General features: G+C 43.5%; 1 long non-coding RNA gene across 1 annotated transcript in view; it reads right to left on the reverse strand.

Annotated features, from left to right (window-relative positions):
- Nucleotides 1-18609, reverse strand: part of LOC110218209 (uncharacterized) — a 56394-nt gene extending 37785 nt beyond the window's left edge. The window contains exons 1-2 of the long non-coding RNA XR_002327243.2: nt 18536-18609; nt 5606-5658 (exon numbers count right to left, since the gene is read on the reverse strand). This is a non-coding gene — a long non-coding RNA (uncharacterized LOC110218209). The remainder of the gene's footprint in view (nt 1-5605; nt 5659-18535) is intronic.
- Nucleotides 18610-19098: the final 489 nt, after the last annotated feature.

The raw sequence follows: 19098 nt of genomic DNA on the forward strand, positions 1-19098 counted from the left end.
GGGCCCAACTCACTATCCATTTATACTGTCTGTCACAGATATATACATATTGATGGCTAAGATCTAGTGGTTGTCCATCCAAATGCAAGTCATAATGTTGGCACTGAGAACTAGTATTGCATAATGGATAAAAAAAAAAAGATGATCTCAGATTCAGGAAGACTTGGGCTCAATTCCTGACTCTGACACACAATGACTGTGTGTGACCCTGAGTCACTGAACATCTCAGGGCCCCCAGGCAACTTCTCTGTGTTGCAAACAGGTGCTGAACTGTATGGGTAAAGGGAGTGCCTCCCTGGAAGCTCCCTCTCCTGATGAAATCACAGGTTCAGTCACAAAGAGATCTTGGCAATTAACATTCTTCTTCCATTTGATCTTTCCTATTTGGTGGTCAGGCTAAATGACTATGGATCTTTTCCAAGAGGCTCTGCAATTTTTCAGGGCTTTATGCAACCAATCAGAGGATTATGAACAGGGTTATTTCTGTTGTTATCTCTTTGAAGGGATCTTTAGTATATAGTGCTGTAATGTATAAGCACTGAGAGGCCATCATCTCAATCTCCCTTATCTCCTGATGGGTTAGAACTTAGCAGCTTCTCCCATTGATTATTAGTTGATATCAATAAGCCAGACAGACTTAATTAGCTTTTGGAAATGGGTTATTTACTGAGAAGATATAGCAAGAACCAAAGTATAAAAACATCCCCTCAAATCAAGGAACATTCTTCTCTACCACCTCAGTCCCTGGGCAGAGTGGGCTCACACTTAAAGTGGTAGCTCCACTGTATTCCTCCTACTAGGTTCATTTCCAGTTATGGCATGGCTAACGGACAAGTTGCTCTCTTGCTTTCAGGACACAGTGTCTCAACAGCCAGATCAGTCCATGGATAAGCCAAGTGAAGCAAGCAAGTCACTCCTCAGGGCTTCACTGGCATATTGGACATGGCTGCAGCTACAGCAACAGCAAACTGAAATGGACTGCCGGATGGACCTCAGGTGACTCTGCTAACTTTTGATGCTCATGAGAACATTCTGTATCTAATACTGCCTCATCTTTTCAGAAAAGAATAAGTACAACAGAAACAGAAGAAACAAAGGTGGCATATGTTCAAGGCCACGTGACTGCCAGGTAACACAGGGCTTTCCCACCCAGAGGCTTAATGTATTTCTTTCCCACCACTTGAAGAAGAGAGAGAGAGAGAGAGAGAGAGAGAGAGAGAGAGAGAGAGAGAGAGAGAGAGAGAGAGAGAGAGAGAGAGAAACAGAGAGAGACAGAGAGAGAGACAGAGAGAAAGAAGAGAGAGAGGAGAGAGGAGAGGAGAGGAGAGGAGAAGAGAGGAGAGGAGAGGAGAGGAGAGGAGAGGAGAGGACAGGAGAGGAGAGGACAGGAGAGGAGAGGACAGGAGAGGAGAGGACAGGACAGGACAGGAGAGGACAGGAGAGGAGAGGACAGGACAGGACAGGAGAGGAGAGGACAGGAGAGGAGAGGAGAGGAGAGGAGAAGAGAGGAGAGGAGAGGAGAGGACAGGAGAGGACAGGAGAGAGAAAGAGAAAAGGAGAAAGACAGATTGAGTTCCTCTACTGGAGCCTTTTTGTATGCATCCTCAGTATAACTGGCTCTGTAGCCAGACAAGAAGTGGTCACCAGATTGATACCTTCATAGCATGCTCTGAAATGGAAAGCTCGGCCCTCCATTACGCAAGAGCAGAGACCAGCTCACCACGCAGAACAGACTGCATGATCAGAAAAACTGAGCCCCTGCTGGCCAATTCCCAGTTACAAATGATTTTGGTACATGACTAGGAGACATTCTTTGTTGAAAGACAGCTTTTAAGGGAAGATTTTGATCTACTGAGTCAAACTTTTCATTATCATAAATATTGCTTCATAAATAACAGATAATAAGCAGGGTAGAATCTTGTAGTCTCCATGTCTTTGAGTCAACTGCAAAATGATAAAGACACGGTCCATTGTAAAATATTGCTTGCAAAAGCCTGCTTGAGGATGTCTTCGATTCATGTGTAGATAAATCTCATAAAGATTTTGCAAGGATGGGAAAATAGCACATGAGTCTATAGTTGCGGATATGTTCTCAGTCACTGTTTTTCAGCATGAATAAGGTCTGAGATTTTTTTCCCAAGCCTTCATATATTCAGATATTCTGTAAATTAACCTCAATACCCTCACAACTGTATCACCTCCAATACAAATTTCTTCTGCAGACCCTTTGTCCAATCCAACTGCTTTTCCCATCTTTGTTCTTGTTAGTGGAATATGTTATTTCATTTGACCCTCAAAATAGTCCTATGAGGTGGGTCCCATGACTATACTCATTTTATAGACGAGGAAACTGTGGTTACAAGAAGTAAAGTCACTCTCCCCAAGAGAGTTATTAAGTGTCAAGGGTAGGATTTGAACCCATCTCTTCCTGATTTTAAGCCCAGCACTCAATCTACTATACTTTAACATGTTACATAATGTTTGTTGTTGTTCAGTCATTTTTCTGTTATGTCTGACTCTTTGTGATCCCATTTGGGGTTTTCTTGGCAAAGGTACTGGAGTAGTTTGACATTTCCTTCTCCAGCTCATTTTACAGATGAGGAAACTGAGGCAAATAGGGTTAAGTGACTTGCCTAGGGCCACAAAGCTACTAAGAATCTGAGGCCAGATTTGAACTCAGAAAGATAAATATTCCTGAATCCAAATCCAGCACTCTAACCACTGAGTCACCTGGCTGCCCCATGTAACATAATATAGTAACGGCTATTCTATTATTCTTCTCCTCTTTTTTATTCTTCCTTGCTTAGACTAGTGGTAGCCACAGAGATGGCCTAACTTTGCTGGTTTTACCCACAGCTAAAGGGCCTTATGATCCCACCCTGTTTCCAGAGGCCAGAAAAAGCAGTTCACTTACAGGCATATGGAGTAAACTAGATGATAACAACAACTTATACTGGTTCTCAGTTACCTTTTGACGTGATCATCTCTTGGGTTTAAAAGTTAACTTTTTTTTCCTTTTAAATCCTTTTCTTTGCAGTTCAAGAATATACTTACCTTTGATCATGGGCAATTCACTTCCCCTCCCCAGACTTTAGTATCCTCATCTATAAAATAAGGGGATTAGACAAAATGATCTCCAAGGTTACCTCTAGCTCTAACTCCACTGATCCTACAAAACTAGGCCCATCTCTTGGAACAGGTGAGAGAGCAGATGGCCGCCAAGGGCCTGGCCATGCTAGGGCAATGAAGAAAAGAAAGAACAGCCCTGTCAATATCACAGACTTAGAGATGGAAGGAGCCTTAGAGGTAATTTCATCCAAACCCTTTATTTTCACAGATGAAGAAATCAAGGTAAAGTGACATGTACAGTAAATGACAGACTTGAAATTTGAATGTGGGTCTTCTGACTCCTGGCTCAGCCCTTTTTCCACTGTACCAGGATAGAAGCTGGAGGGAACACTCTGCTAGAGGAGGGCAAAAGGAAGAGTTTTCCTAAGAAAATGAGCTCCCAGACCCTGTTCAGAAACAACAATCACATTTCACCAAATGGTCTAGTTTTATGGAGTCTCAGGACCCTAACATAGACCAATGCTACCAGAGAGTTCACACTACCTCTGTCATTCCAAGCCCGAAGTCAGGAATACTCCTCTTCCTGAGTTCAAATCCAGCCTCAGACACTTACTAGCTGTGTGACCCTGGGTAAGTCACTTAACCCTGTTTGCCTCAGTTTCTCTATCTGTCAAATGAGCTGGAGAAGGAAATGGAAAATCACTTCAATATCTCTGCCAAGAAAATGCCAAATGGGGTTGCAAAGAGTGTTTCATGACTGAAACAACTGAATAACAGCAACATTTCACAAGCTTCTTCTACAGAAGCCACGGAAACTGTTACCTTAAGAGCATAGAAGCAAGATTTTGGACTAGACCCTGTCATTCTGTGAGAGGCTTCTCCCTAAAAGTCAGAGAGAGTAAGTGTGAGTTTAATTCTATGAGGAGCTATGAGATAAACTAAGGAGAAGACAGGAAGAAAGAAGGTAGGGAGAAACTTCTTTCTTGTTAGAACTGCCTTAACTGCTATTTTTCTGATGAGACATTACAGAGATAATTCATAAGGAGTCATCTATAAAGAACCTGTTTCCCTGTTGTGGCTGGAGAGAGACTGGATGAGGTATAAAGACAGAGGACGAAGAGGATTCTCTCTTTAGAGAACCATTTTGATCTTTATCTTGTGAAGAGGATGAAGATGACTCCTGAAAAGAGACTTGGTATCTTGAGATAACTGAAGAGTAAGACTGTATTAAATGAGAAGTCAAGAGTTGTAGTGATGGTCACATGCAACTCTGACCTTTCTCACAGCATAAAAATTGTAAATAATAATTTATGTCTGTCTTGTTGCTGTTGGTTACCTTGTTTATAAACTGTTTAGGCAGTAACTTTAATTTTTATACGAGCCCCTCCAAAAAATTAAGGGTTATGCTATATAAAGAGATATGAGCAAATGGGAAAGTGGATGTTTCTCCAACTCATGAAACAGTATTTAATAAACTGGGGTGGGGGCACAAGCTAATTGATTAATAATTTACATGTTGCAATTTAATAATTATTGAGGAAATATCCAAATACACCCCTGTTACACCAGAACTTGGCAACAAATCAAGTATCAGGCTGAGGAACGAGCTACAAGTGAGTGTGGTCAACCTCAGACCCACGCAACCTGGCTACGCCAGGTAGAATGGTATACAGGTGTTCAGGAAGGACTAGTACCTCTGGTGTGAGGGCTGCTGAACCCTTTTCAGGGCTCCATTCTACCTTTAATGTCCACCTTTCACCCAACTCTCACCTGTAGCTCCAAGAAGCTGCAGCATGTGCAGCAGCCACACCCTGGTTAACCATCTTGGCAGAAGGGCTAAACCAGGCTGAGGGTAACCAACAGCCCTCAAACCCATTGGTGAGTTAGGGGGTGTCTACCCCAAGCACATGAAGACTTCCCCTAGTGGAATGGGTGGATGAGAACAATTCATTCCAATGGTCATGAAGGAGGCTGGAGCAGGCACTGTGGAGTACTTACAGCTTGGTAAGACATCAAAGACACCAAGGTCATTCTGTGCATCCCAGACCATTGCCAGTCATCCTGACTTTGTCTTGGCACTGGACTCGGATGACTCTGCAAAAGAGAGTGAGGCCAACTCTGCCTCACTTAAATCCAATTTAGGTGTGAGTCAAAAGACATCACCCATACCATTTTACCATTTTTACCTAACTCAGAATCCTGTGGCAAAAGGCAAGTGACAAAGCAGCAAATATGGATACATGGGAGCTGTAGTCACACCCTGCATACAGGTGGCCCAGGCCATAGGGGTTGTCTTCTCATTGGACTGAAGCAGCAGTGGGATTCAGCAGCCCCTTGGATGTTGAGCAGCCTTTTTTTTAGGACTGCACTGCTCACCTCCTAGAGTGAGGTAGGGGCTAGAAAAGGTGCCCCCAAATTTTTCTATTTTACTTTACCTAACCTGGCCTCCTTACTTTGGCAGGCAGGGATGCTATCCTGTGGTCAAAACACACACACAAAAATGTATAAAAAGTTTTGCAAAGATTATTCCACTCACCATTGGTACATGGGATGTGTTCATGCTTATGGACAACACTAAATCCAGTAGACCTGAAAGACAAACAGATCTTGTTTCAAAAGAACTCAGCAGATATTGCATCCAAATAGCAGCCCTGAGTGAAACAAGGCTGGCAAATGACCAGCTTACCAAAGTCGGAGCAGTATACACATTCACTGGCTGCAGTGAAGGTGAACACTGTGAAGCTGGCATAAGTTTCACAATCAAAACTAATCCCCCTAAAAGAAATGAACAACAGGCTTGTGGTACTACTATTGCCACTTGCAGGTAAGTGTCATACCACTGTGCATATGTTCCCACCATGACGAACCCTGATGAGGTCAGAAAAAAATTTTATGAATCATCAATGCACCAAAAGAGCACAAGTTTGTAATTCTGGATGACTTTAACATCAAAATAGGCGCAGACTATCAGATGTGGCAGGGAGTTGGAACAGAGTTGGAAACAGCAACAGCAATGGTCCCTTCCTACTGAAGACTTGTTCATCTCATCACCTTCTTATCACCAACGCTGCCTTCTGTTTATTTAAACACAATGAAACTTTGTGGATGTACCCGTGCAGCAAACATTGGCATCTAAGAGACTGTGTCATTGTAAGAAGGATAGGATGTAAGAGTAACAAAAGTGATGTGTAAATGTGTTGTGCAGAGTGCTGGACCAATCATGGACATTCTCTCCAAGCTAAACATTCACATTCAAAAAAGCGGCAGCCCCAAGGCAAGAGCAGAAGACTTAATGTCAACAGATGCAAAGCTTCTCCCAGCGGGAACAGTTTATTACTAAGTTGGAGGGAAAGATAAGCCAAAATACGGTTGGGCAACAGTAGAGCAGAAGAGGAGTGGGCGTCTTTCAGAGACTTGGTGTACAGTACCGTATACACTCATCTGGGCCAAAACATTAGCAAACATCAAGATTTGTTTGACAAAAATGATGGGGAAATTCAAAAGCTGCTAAACAAAAAACAAGAACTCCACAGGATTTACCAGCAGGATACTTTATCTATCTCTAAGAAGGCAGCATTTAACTCCATCAAAAGTAAAGTATGAGCAAAACTTGGAGACACACAGGATTCTTGGTTCCATAAGAAGGCAGATAAAATTCAGTTTTATACTGATAGTAACAATCTAAAGCACTTTATGATGCCCTGAAGGCTATTTATAGGCCAAAGACTTATGATAGATCTCAAATACTTAGTCACATTGATTAGTGGTAAGGACATGATCCTAGAGAGATGGGCTGAACACTTCCATAGTGTCCTCAATAAACCATCATCAATCAATGTCGAAGCCATTGACCATATACCTCAAGTTGAAGTCAGTCCCTCTCTAGCTGAACTTTCAACTGAAGAAGAGGTTTTGAATGCAGTTAGGCTCCTTTTGTGGGGCAAAGCACCTGGTGCTGATTCCATTTCAGTAGAGATTTATAAGGCACTGCTCATATCAAAGCTGACTGAAATCTTTCCGGTTATATGGCAAGAGGTTATCTCCCAAGAGTCCAAGGATGCCTCCACTGTGCATGTCTGTAAAGGAAAAGGAAATGGGTTGTCCTGTGACAATCACAGGAAGATCTTTCTCTTAATCATTCCTGGCAAAATTCTTGCCAGATTCCTCCTTAGTAGGCTGATCCTTCACCTGGAAGATGGTCATTTACAGGAAAGCGGCTTCAGGAAGGGCCAAGGAAGGGTTAATAGGAAGGGTGTTTGCTGCTCAAGAAATGGCAGGAACAGAACAGAGGTCTGTATACAACATTCATCAATCTGACCAAGGCCTTTGACACTGTCAGTCCTGAGGGCTTGTGGAAGATCATGACAAAATTTGGTTGGCCAGAGAAATTCATCAGTCTTGTACACCAGTTTCATGACGGCATGCTTGCATGGGTTCTGGATGATGGACAAGTCTCTCACACTTTCCCAGTCACCAATAGACTGAAGCAGGGCTGTGTGCTTGCTCCTGTGCTTTTTAGCATGATGCTTTTCAGTGATGTCAGATGCCTTCAATGAGGGTGAAAACAGCATCAAGGTCAGTTATGGCACTAATGGTAAATTATTTAACTTGAAAAGGCTACAAGCCCAGACTAAAGTGTAGAGAGAGTTGATGGATAACTTTTTGTTTGCAGATAACAGTTCATTCAATGCAGCCTCTGAAGCTGAGATGTAACAAAGTAGGTATCAATTCCCTGCCACTCATGATAATTTTGGCCTGACACTTAACAGCAAGAAAACAGAGGTTCTCTACCAGCCAGCACCACACCATTCATATATGGAACCATCAGTTATAGCAAATGGAGAAATTTTAAATGTGGATAAGTTACCTTGACAGATATGTATACATAGATGATGAGGTTGACTCATGCATTGCCAGAGCTTGGTGTTTGGGAGGCTTTTAAGGAAGGTATGGGAGAGAAGAAGTATTAGGCTGCCTATCATACTGAAGGTCTACAGAGCCGTTGTGCTAACTTCCTTGTTGTATGCCTATGAAACAGTATACCAGCGCCATGCCAGGAAACTGAATCGCTTCCATTTGAATTGTCCCAGAAATATCCTGAAGATCAACTAGCAAGATGAGTTACTGAACGCTGAGGTCCTCTCTTGAGCTAAAATGCCAAGCATTCAAACTCTACTGCAGAGAGTGCAACTCCAATGGGCTGGCCATGTTGTTCGAATGCCAAATGTACGTTCGCCTACAAGATTGTTTTATGGAGAGCTCACACAAGACAAGAGCTCATATGGAAGTCGAAAGAAATGTTATAAGGACACTCTAAAGGTCTCTCTGAAGAACTCTGAAACCAATTTGGGACATGAGAGACACTGGCACAGGACTGCCCAGCATGTCACGCCCGCATCAAAGAAGGTGCTGTGCTCTATGAGCAACGCAGAATTGCAATAGCTCAAAAGAAACATGAGATGCACAAATTTAGAGACATTTCCCCTCCAAATATTCATATGGACTATTCACACTTGACCTGTGGTAGACCCTTTCGAGCTCGTTTTGATCAGATCAGACACAGTGGGACACACTATACCTTGACTACAACATAGTGATATTATTTTGGACCTCTTAGAGAATGAAGGACAATAACCTCAAGGCCACATGTGGCCTTCTACATCCCTGGGTGTGGCCTTTTGACCGAGTCCAAGTTTTACAGAACAAATCCTTCTATTAAGGGGATTTGTTCTATGAAGTTTGGATTCAGTCAAAGGGCCACACTTGAGGACCTAGAGGTCCACATGTGGCCTTGAGGCCGCAGTTTCCCCACCCCTGTTAGAATAACTTGGCCCTTTACATGGGCAGAGGCTATCTAGCAGCTCATTCCCTTCTAGGTCATAGCTTTCCTTCCCAAGGAATTCATCCCTGTCACAAATTCATGCCTTTCACAAAGGCAAGGTTTCCTCTTAAAGCCCAGTATGGGCTGTGCAGCTATCTTCCAAAAAATGGAAAATGGTTACCCCCTTTAAACATCATGGTTACTGGTGTGCCAGGAAAACCTGGTCCCAAGAATTGTTCTCTTTCTCTTGTCAATAAACTTTCCTCTCTATTAAATGTGTGGTTCCCAAGAAGGCATTTAGGTGACACACTGGATACAGTGCTGGGCCTGGAGCTAGGTAGACCTGAGTTCAAATCCAGTTTCACACACTTATTAACTATGTAACCCAGGCAAGTCATTTAACCTCTGTCTGCCTCAATTTCTCCAACTACAAAATAGAGGTAATAAAAGCACCTACCTCACAGGGTTACTGTAAGAATTAAATGAAATATTTGTAAAGCACTTAATAAATTCTCATGTAACCTGAATTCCAAAGCCCATTACTATGGCATTCTCTCTTCATTGGTGAAAACCAGTGTCCCAGTGCCTGCACGAGGGTCAGGGTAGAGTCAGCAAAATTAGGAGAGATGAGAGCTAGTCTCTTCAGTTTCTAGACTAGAGTCTCTTTAGCCTCTGCTAAAGTCATTTCAGGTGTTCCTAGCTTTCAGCTTTGAGACAGAAGCTTGACGGTGCCAACCCTACTTCAGGCGGCTGAAGGGAGAAGACTTTGGAAAGAAGTAAATATGAGAGGAGCTGGCAGTCTCCATCATGTCCCTATCCTCAGCTTTTTACACACTTGGATGAGATACGTTCTCCTATATATGCCTTCTCTGATTTTTGTTTTGCTGTTGACTAGAATAAATGGGTTTCTTTGCTACTTGTTATATGTGTTCATTGTGGAACTGGTATTTGGTGGGAAGGGAGTCAAGTCTTGGTGATAGAAGTGTGGGTCCTCCTTCCCTCATTAATGAAGAGCAAACAGAAGTTTAACTTGAACCTGAAAACCACATCCCCTAGACTTAATATTTATGGAAGCAGAGGGATATAATTCTAGCCTGGCACTCCCTCTCTCTGAGGAGAGCAGAATGGTCAGCCTCTGCCCTTCATCTCCTGGCAGGAATTAAGGTCTCCTTTGGAAAAGAGTTGGGGGGAGAAGAGGCTAGTCTCCTACCTCCTCACCTCCTTTTAAGCCATACATGATGTTTCGTGTTAGATGTCAGGGACAACCACATTACCCTAGTTTCAGAAAGAAAGAAAGAAACTAAAGAAAGAGCCAGTTTGCACTCCAACTTGGACTTACAAATAATTTAGAATTCCTCCTCTTTGGATCTATTCCCTTCCTAGTCTGACTTTTAGGAAGCAGAACTAAGAGCAGAATCCAATAGCAACCTGCTATGGGTTTTTACTGTTTTAAACCTTAAAATGCCCTTTAAAGAGATAACAGTTTTAAGGGGGCTCCTAGCAGCTAGAAGGGGAAGGAGAAAGGGTGTGGCTTGGTCCCCTTCATCTTGCTCTGCACTACTCCCTCACATTCCCCCAGATAAAGCAGGAAGTTGGTTAGCACAGAAAAAGGGAGAGTGGATCTCTATTTCCCAGGAGGTTAAGGCAGGGCACTCCAAGCTAGTCTCATCACAGACACCTTGTGCACTGTCAAATGGGTAATAGCAGAACTCCGGGCTCTCCTTTCCCTACATCATTGTGTCAGAGACCAGATGTCTATCATAGGTAGTGGACATCGAGTCCATAGTTAAACCAATATTGGAAAAGAATGAGGGCTCAGTCCGGGTTGCTCTGAGCTCCCAGTTCATGCTGCACTCCTGCCATTCTCCACAGCCTTGGAGGTTAAAGTCCTCTGGATCCCAGGGTGGGGAGGGGAAAGAGGGAATGTGATCATATTCCCCAAAGCCAGTGGAAACTCAGAAGCCCTCTCTAAACAAAATGCTTGCATTCAGTTTAGCTCTTAGACCTCTGCTTCCCTCTGACCTGTGGCAAAGGCGCAAAACTGGAGTGGGGGGGGGAGGGGATTTCCAAACTACTCTTTTCATTCAGGGGTCTTTGAACAACTTGAGGATCTTGCCCTGTGTTGGAAATCTGTTTTAACTTATGAGAAACAGGCATGGGGGCCCAGGAAGAGAGCATGGTGGGTGTCAGGAGCCTATGCAATGAGGGGATAATGATATTTTTCAACACTGGATCCTTCAGCTGCTACCTCTGATCCTGAATATACAATACAGCATACAGTTTCCAAGGCATTTCCAAGGAGCCACACAATGGTTCTCTTTTTGGGGAGACCTCTGAGGCTTTGCACAGAGGGCAACTCTGTGGGCTAGGGAAGTCCCTTCATGTTCCCCCACCCCACCTCCGGCCATAAGCTGGCCTACAAGAGGCATTTAAGAGTGATATATGGAAAATGCAACAGATTGAACCCAGGGGTCTGGGGGAAGGAATGAGAAGGGTAGTGGAATGAGCAAGTGTAAGGGATAGGAGGAAAAAAGGCAGAAATGGGCTATAACTCAGAAATAAAGAACTTTAAACAGTCAGGTCAGGGCATCTCACCTCATAAATTAGGAGCTATTTTCTCTTAGTCAAGTCAACAAGCAGTTATTAAGGGCTTACCAGGCATTGTACTAAGTGTGGGATACAAATACTAGCAGAGAGACTGCCCCTGCCCTCAAGGAACTTCTATTCTAGTGCTAGAAGACAACCTTGAAAATGGAACTGAAAAGGGAGGGGAACAGCAGGACAGTCGGGAGGGGAACAGCAGGACAGTCCGGAGGGGAGCATAGAGAGGAATGAAGACGTGGCTGGCCTGGGTATATTACTTAAAATGGAGGTGGTGGGAGGAACCAGCCAATTGGAGGAATAGGCTCCAGTGGCAAAGAGTGCTTCCAGTGTGAAAAACCCAGAGGCAGAGCCAAATGCCAGGGTGAGGGGGTTTGTGTGTCATAGTAGAGAAAGGCTGGAGAGTCGGGAGTGGATCGAAGCAAGAAAGAACACCACTTATTGTTGGCTTCAAAGTTACCTAAGACTTTCAGAGACTTTTCTTGGGCATTAGTCATTGTGAAATGGAAGGGGGTGGGGTGGGGAGAGGGAGGGAGGGAGGGAGGGAGGGAGGGAGGAGGGGAGAGAGAGAGAGAGAGAGAGAGAGAGAGAGAGAGAGAGAGAGAGAGAGAGAGAGAGAGAGAGAGAGAGAGAGAGAGAGAGAGAGAGAGATGACATAGCTAAAGGGTAGGGGATTGGCCTCAAAGGTTATAGATAGGGCACCAGATTCAGGGTCAAAAAGATCAAGGTTCAAATCCTTCCTCTGACACTTACTAGTTGTGTGACCCTCAACAAGTTAATTAACCTCTCTGTTCTTCCCCTGTAAAATTAGGGGCTTGGCCTGGAGGGTCTCTAACACTCCTTCCAACTCTAAATTTATGATTCAAAGACCTAAATTCAAGTCCAGCCTCTGATAATTACTGGCTATAGGATGGTGGGCAAGTCATTTAACCTTTCAACGCCTCCAGACAATTCTCTAAGACCATAATTGGTTCCTTTGGGAGGTCCCTGCACTGATAAAATCACAACTCTGGATAAAAACGATATGAAGAGACTATACCCTGGGTTTGGGCAGCTGGGTGGCATGATAGACAATGTCAGGCTTGGAGTCAGGAAAATCTCTGTTCAAATTTGGCCTCAGACATTTACTAGCTGTGTGACCCTAGGAAAGTCACTTAACCCTCTTTGTCTCAATGTCTTCATCTGTAAAACAAGCTGGAGAAGGAAATGGCAAACCATTCTTGTATCTTTGACAAGAAACCCCAAATAGGGTCACAACGTATGGACACAACTAAACAACAAAGCCCAAGATTTCACTCCACCCATGGAGGACACTGCATTTCTTAGAAGTCATCAATAGCCATTCATAGCTATAATAAGTAAGCACCAGAGGAAAGCATTTTCCATGGGTTTTGCATTGAATAAGTCCTCCCCTGAGGGAAGTCAACCATGACTTTCCCAGCTGGGGAAATTTAGATTTACTTGTGAGCTGTCGGACAGAAGCTATTGGAATGACTGTGAACTGAAAGACTTCTGATCTCTAGGGTTGCTAGTCAGTTCCCTGTGTCCCAACACTTCTCCAGGATGGAGACAGTACCAAGTAGATTTGAGATAACCAAAGGCATCCAACTTGTGGACTTGTATGGTTCTTGTATGGTTTTTTCATCCTCAATAACTGGTTTCATCAACCCTGCACCTGGTGGTACACCTTAATCCCCTGCCTTCTGGTTTTCATTTTACACATCTCACAAACAATTATTAGGCACTTACTATAAGCAAGACATTATGTTAGATACAAAGATACATAAAATAGCATCTCTACCTTCCAGAAACTTACGATCTAGTAGCTTCCACTTACTAACTCTATAGTGAAACTGTTCTCTCCAAGATCTCATCAATGCCCTCCAGACAGATTCAAGAGTCTTTTCTAAATCCTCATAATCTTGATCTCTGTAAATTTGGACACTTGGCCAACTGTCTCTTTTTTGAAATTTTCTCCTTCTCTGACTTCTTTGATGCTGAAATTATCCAGGTTCTCTTCTCCCTGGCCTCTACCTCTGTCTCCTAGGTTAACAAGTCTTCTCATTTCCCTCCCTTAGTACATAATATTCCCTTAAACTTTGTAATCAACCTCTCTGTCTGTCTCTGTCTCTATGTCTCTCTCTGTCTTCATCTCTGTCTCTACATCTGTCTCTGTCTCTACCTCTTTCTCTGTCTCTTTTTTCTCTTTCCGTCTCTGTCTCTCTCTATCTCTATCTCTGTATCTCTCTCTGTGTGTCATTGTCCCTCTCCCTCTATTTCCATCTCTCTCTGTCTCTGTCTGTCTCTATCTCTCTGTCTTCATCTCTGTCTATCTCTGTCTCTGTCTCTCTCCTCTCTCTCTCTCTTCTTTCTCTGTCTCTACCAATCTTGTCTCTCTCTGTCTCCATCTCTGTCTGTCTTTCACTATCTCTGTCTTCTTTCTGTCTCTCTTTGTATGTCTCTGTCTCTGTGTGTCTCTCTCTGTCTCTGTCTCTATCTCTCTGTCTCTCTCAGAGAATTTTTTCTTTCTCTTTTTTTCTCTCTCCCCCCCCCAAAGAGTCACTTCAATTTAATTCCCTGGATGAGATCTAATCTCCTCACTTTCAACTATCACCTCTATATTCTGACCTCCATAGTTAGTCACTAAGCTTCAGGACAGCATTTCTAAACACCCACTAGTTGTCCTAGGAGCACCTTATATTCAAAATGTCAAAAACCAAACCCATCATCTTTTGTCCTAAACTAGCCCCTCCTCCCAACTTTCTTATTTTTGCTAGTGGTAGCACCTTTCTCCTAATAACCCAGCCTCCACACCTGGTGTCATCACTGTTCCCTCATCCCTAGCCCCCACCCCCACCCAATTCAACCCAAATCCTAAATTCTACCTATACCATATCTCTCTAATTTGTCCTTTCCTTATCACCATCCCCCTGCTTCAGGGTCTTATTATCCCCACACCTGGGCCTCTCACGTGGCCTACCTCAATATCTTTATAACCAGACTCCCCGCTTCAGGACTCCTCTTATTCAACCAGCAAACTACCTTCTTAATGCACAAGTCTGATTTCATCATTCCCAAGGAAAAAAAAAAACCCTGCAGTGGCTCCCCACTGCTATCAAAATAAAGTCCAGACTCCTTATTTTAGTATTCACAATCAAATACAGTCTTTATCTCATAGCTGTAACTCCCACTTTTCCCCTATGTTTACCCTGTGTTCAGCCAAACTGAACTCTGGATTGCTCCCTAACCACACAGATTCACAAACCTTGAGCTAAGAGTTTTACCACCTTTGAGAAGCCTTGGCTCAGATATTCCTGGAATGTTCTTTCATCTCTGCTTATTAAAATCTTATTCATCTCCCAAGGCCCAGTTCAAACCAATCAATCAATAAGCATTTTTAAAGCACCTACTATGTGCCAGGCACTATGTGTTAGGGGCTGGGCAAAGGTGAGGCATCCCTGTCCTCAAGGAGCTTTTTATATTCTGTTAAATTACATTTATATTCTACTTCTCCAACACACTTGTTGATTTATTGATTGAAACAAAGCACTCTAACCTTTGTAATACTAAGCTTATCCTGTTCACCTCTTCTAGGCTTCTGGCTCCAAACTTCTTCCCCAGCTTGTTTGGTTTTTTACATTACATTTACAGCCATTCTATATTCTGGCCAAGTTAGACTAATAATAGTATTAGTTATTAAATTCTATATAGTACTGTGAGGTTTGCAAAGCATTTTACATATCACATTTTGATCCTCCTAACAGCCCTGTGAGGTGGGTACTATTATTTTCCTCATTTTACAGATAAGGAAACTCAGTCTGGGAGTGGTAAAGCTTGACTCTCAGATCCTATTCAACCCTTAGCCATCACTGTACCTAGGCTCATTCTGTACCCCATGCTTGAGATGGTTTAACTTGAAATCTATGCCTCTTGCAATCTCTCTCCCTTCATTCTATGCTAAGCCCATGTGACATTGGTGGTGATGGTGGTGGTGTTTGCTTGTTCTTCATTCCCAAAGACATCAGGACATCAGGACATTAGGAAGGTGATGCCATAATTTGCAAGTGAATTGGATTTAAGTGAGGCAGGGCTGTGCAGAGTCACCAGCCTCACTCTCTCCTCTGAAGCCATCTGGGTCCAGTGGCAAGAGGTAGATCTGGACAACTAGGGTGGCTCCGAAGCAATGGGAGACCTTGGCCCTTTTCAGCTAAGGTCCTTCCCAGGTCTCAGTCTGTCTGGGGCAACACCCATTCAGTGACTAAGGCCAGATAAGAAATGAGGCAAAGAATGGCCTCTTTTACCTAGTCTCCACCTCCCCCCAAAAAAAAAATCAGTCTGGGAAGGGAAGACCCTCTGGGTTTCTGACCAAAACAGAAACAATTGCTATTTACTGTCATTCTGAGCCATCAGAACCCAAACAATGACCAGTGCTCCACAAAACTTGTATGATTTCTCTCCACTAACCAACCCCTAGTTACAATCTATATCCCCCTCTCTCAAATCTCTTGTGCTACTCCTTTGAAACTTTTATGCACTTATTATAACTTGCATTACAGATATCTGTCTTACCTAAGTTCTAGGTTGTAAGCATCTTGAGGAGAGGGACCATGTCATTTTTTGTATCCTTAGAGCCTAAGCAAGGTCATTCATTGGAACATAGTAGACCATGAATTTGGTGAATGGAATGCCTCCATGAAGTCCTGCCCTGTGTAATTTCTTCCTCTGACCTAGAACTTTGTACAGCTCTTATCTTCTGTAGTATATTTTTTAATTTTTATTTCTTTATTTTTAATTTAATTTAATCTTCTATTGCATATTATAATTATTCATCTTTGGGGCAGCTAGGTGGCACAGTGGATAGAGCACCAGCCCTGGAGTCAGGAGGACCTGAGTTCAAATGCAAACACTTGACATTTACTAGCTGTGTGACTCTGGGCAAGTCACTTAACTCCAAATGCCTCTCAAAAAAAAAAATTATTCATCTTTATGTCATTCCCCCCTCAAGCTCTACACTCCAAGCTCTTTGAGGGAAGGAACTGTCGTTTTTTTCATTTTTATATCTCTGATTTTTTTAATTTATCATTTTTATTTCATTTGTCAATCGAATGAATACACCTGAGTGTGGTATATTCATTTTAATCTCCTAGAATCTCTGGTTTCTTTTAATATTCATCTCAAGCAACACCTTCTACATAAAGCCTTATCTGATCACCCCAGCCACTTAGTGGCCTGCCTCTAGGGGTGTGCTAGTAATGTTTAACTATTGGCTCTCTAGGGGGGAAAAAGTTCCTTCCCACTTAACATTTTTAAGTTTAATCTACATTATTAAAATTTTCTCCATCACTTTCTGAAGTCTAAACAATTAACAAAACAATAAATCAAGCCCTGTTTTATGTTGATTTCTGAGGTGTAAAATGTCCACATTTAAAATTTAACAACCCACTGGCTCTTGTCTTCCTCCCAATACTACTTTATATTTATCTTGAAAACATTATGTATATACTTATATACGTTTTCATGTTGTTGCCTCCTTTAGAAATGTAAGTTCCTTGGGGGCAATTCACTTTCGGTTTTGTTTTTGTTATCTCCAGCACTTAGCATTGTACCAGGCACATAGGAAGTGCTTTTAATGATAGGGGGCGGCCAGGTGGCACCATGGATCGAGCCACGGCTCTGGAGTCAGCAAGATATCTCCCTGAGTTCAAATCAGATCTCAGACACTTGCTAGCTGTGTGACCCTGGGCAAGTCACTTAATTTTATTTGCTTTGCTTCCTCATCTGTAAAATGAGCTGGAAAAGGAAATGGCAAACCACTCCAGAATCTTTGCCCAAAAAAACCCCAGAAGAGTCAGACACGACTGAAAAACGACTGAACAAGTGTTTAATAAATGTTTGTTGACTGAAAAACACTGGGCTTGGAATCAGTTGACCGTGTATGAATCCTGTCTTTGCTGCTTACTGCCGATGTGACCTAATTTCATTTCTCTGAACCTCAGTTTCCTAATCTGGAAAATAGGAGGTTGGACTGAATCAGCAATTCTCAAAGTGTGGTCCAGGGACATCTTCCCCAAAACCCTCTCCTGGGGGTCCAAGAGGTCAAAACTACTTCTACAATAACACTAAGACACTACAACAAAATGCTTTCCAATTTGCATATATGGAATTCGGTATTTGTTTTCCTTTCCATTTAAGATGTCTAACTCTAGTTGAGAGCAATAAGGAGAAAAAAAGTGCAGAAACCTAAAATTGCTTGTAAAACTGAGACGTTTCCCATTGTTAATATGGCATTTCCAATTAAGACACGGTGCTTATAAACAAAAACTCTTTGGGAGGCCTCAATAATTCTTAAGAGGGTAAAGTCTTTGGTCCTGAGGCCAAAGAGTCTGAAAACCAACGTCTCTTCCAGCTCTAGACCTCAGAAGCTAAGGATCTAAACCCTGCCCACAAGGAGTTTACAATCTTCTAACACTCACTCTTTACGTGAAATTCTCTAATCCCAACCCTTCCCCTTCCCCAACTCTAACCATCTGGCTATCCCCAATTGGACAGGATACACGGAAAGAGGACTAAATTTGGTTCTAATCCCAGTTGTGACTAACTAGACTGGGAGCCCCCTTGGCGCACGAAATTTGGGGGATGGGGGTGGACTAGCGGGACCTTTGTACCCCCAGCGCTTAGCCTAGCACACAGTAACACTATGTTTGGTGACTTGACTGTGTGACTATTGGGTCAGTTTCCTCAACTGTAAAATGGGTTGAACAACAGGGTTATTCAAAGAGGCTTTAAAAATCTAGTTCAGTACTTTCATTTTATAAGTGGAGGAGGCTGAGGGGTTTTCGAGGATGAGAACGAAGCTTTAGAAAGGAATAGGAAAGCGTGTTTTGCAAAGTATATAGAGCTATGCGAACTAAAGAAATTATTACTACGGATAAGGTTTTTTTGCCCTGAATTTGTGGAAACCAGGTGGGTGGAAAAGGAGGGGGCTTTTCCCGCCAGAGAGGGTGAAAGGACGCGCGCCTCCCGGGCCCGGAGGGGAACGGATACCTTCAGGTCGCGCCTAGCGCCAGCAGCAGTGAGCAAGCGGTCAGAGCACCTGGTTCGAACAATGAGCATCCGCCCCTCCCCCAGTCAGCCTATAAATACCAGGCGCGCGCTCCCTCTCCCCACGTGGGGCTGAATGGGGCTGTAGGCTCCGCTGTGCGATTGGTCCCTTTGCAGCCAATCAAATGAAGCCGGCAGGCAGAGCCACTTGCCGGTTGGCTGAGGGCAGCGGCAAGGTTGGAGGAGGGGGGAAACGTGGAAAGAGGTGAGGGGTTCCCTTTTGTTCTTTCTACTCGAGCGCTTTAACCCTGTCGTGGGCAGTCCCCTTCCTGGGGAAGGGACTTGAACCTCGTGCTCCCTGCTTTCCCCTCCCCCACCCAGGAGCTGGCTATCCCAGAGAGATCGGGCCGCGCAGTCTCAGGACTGTTGGTGCCCAAGTCTCCTGTTAAAGGTTTCCAAGCCCTCCAGGACCAGCCTGCATCCGAGGGGCAGCGTGACAAAAACAGGAAACGGAGGCCGTGAGGAGGCCCCGGGGCCCTACCTCACCTTGGCCCGGCCAGATGCAA

This window comes from Phascolarctos cinereus, unplaced genomic scaffold (genome assembly GCF_003287225.1).
Source record: "Phascolarctos cinereus isolate Bilbo 61053 unplaced genomic scaffold, phaCin_HiC Scaffold_5;HRSCAF=322, whole genome shotgun sequence".
NCBI lineage: Eukaryota > Metazoa > Chordata > Mammalia > Diprotodontia > Phascolarctidae > Phascolarctos > Phascolarctos cinereus.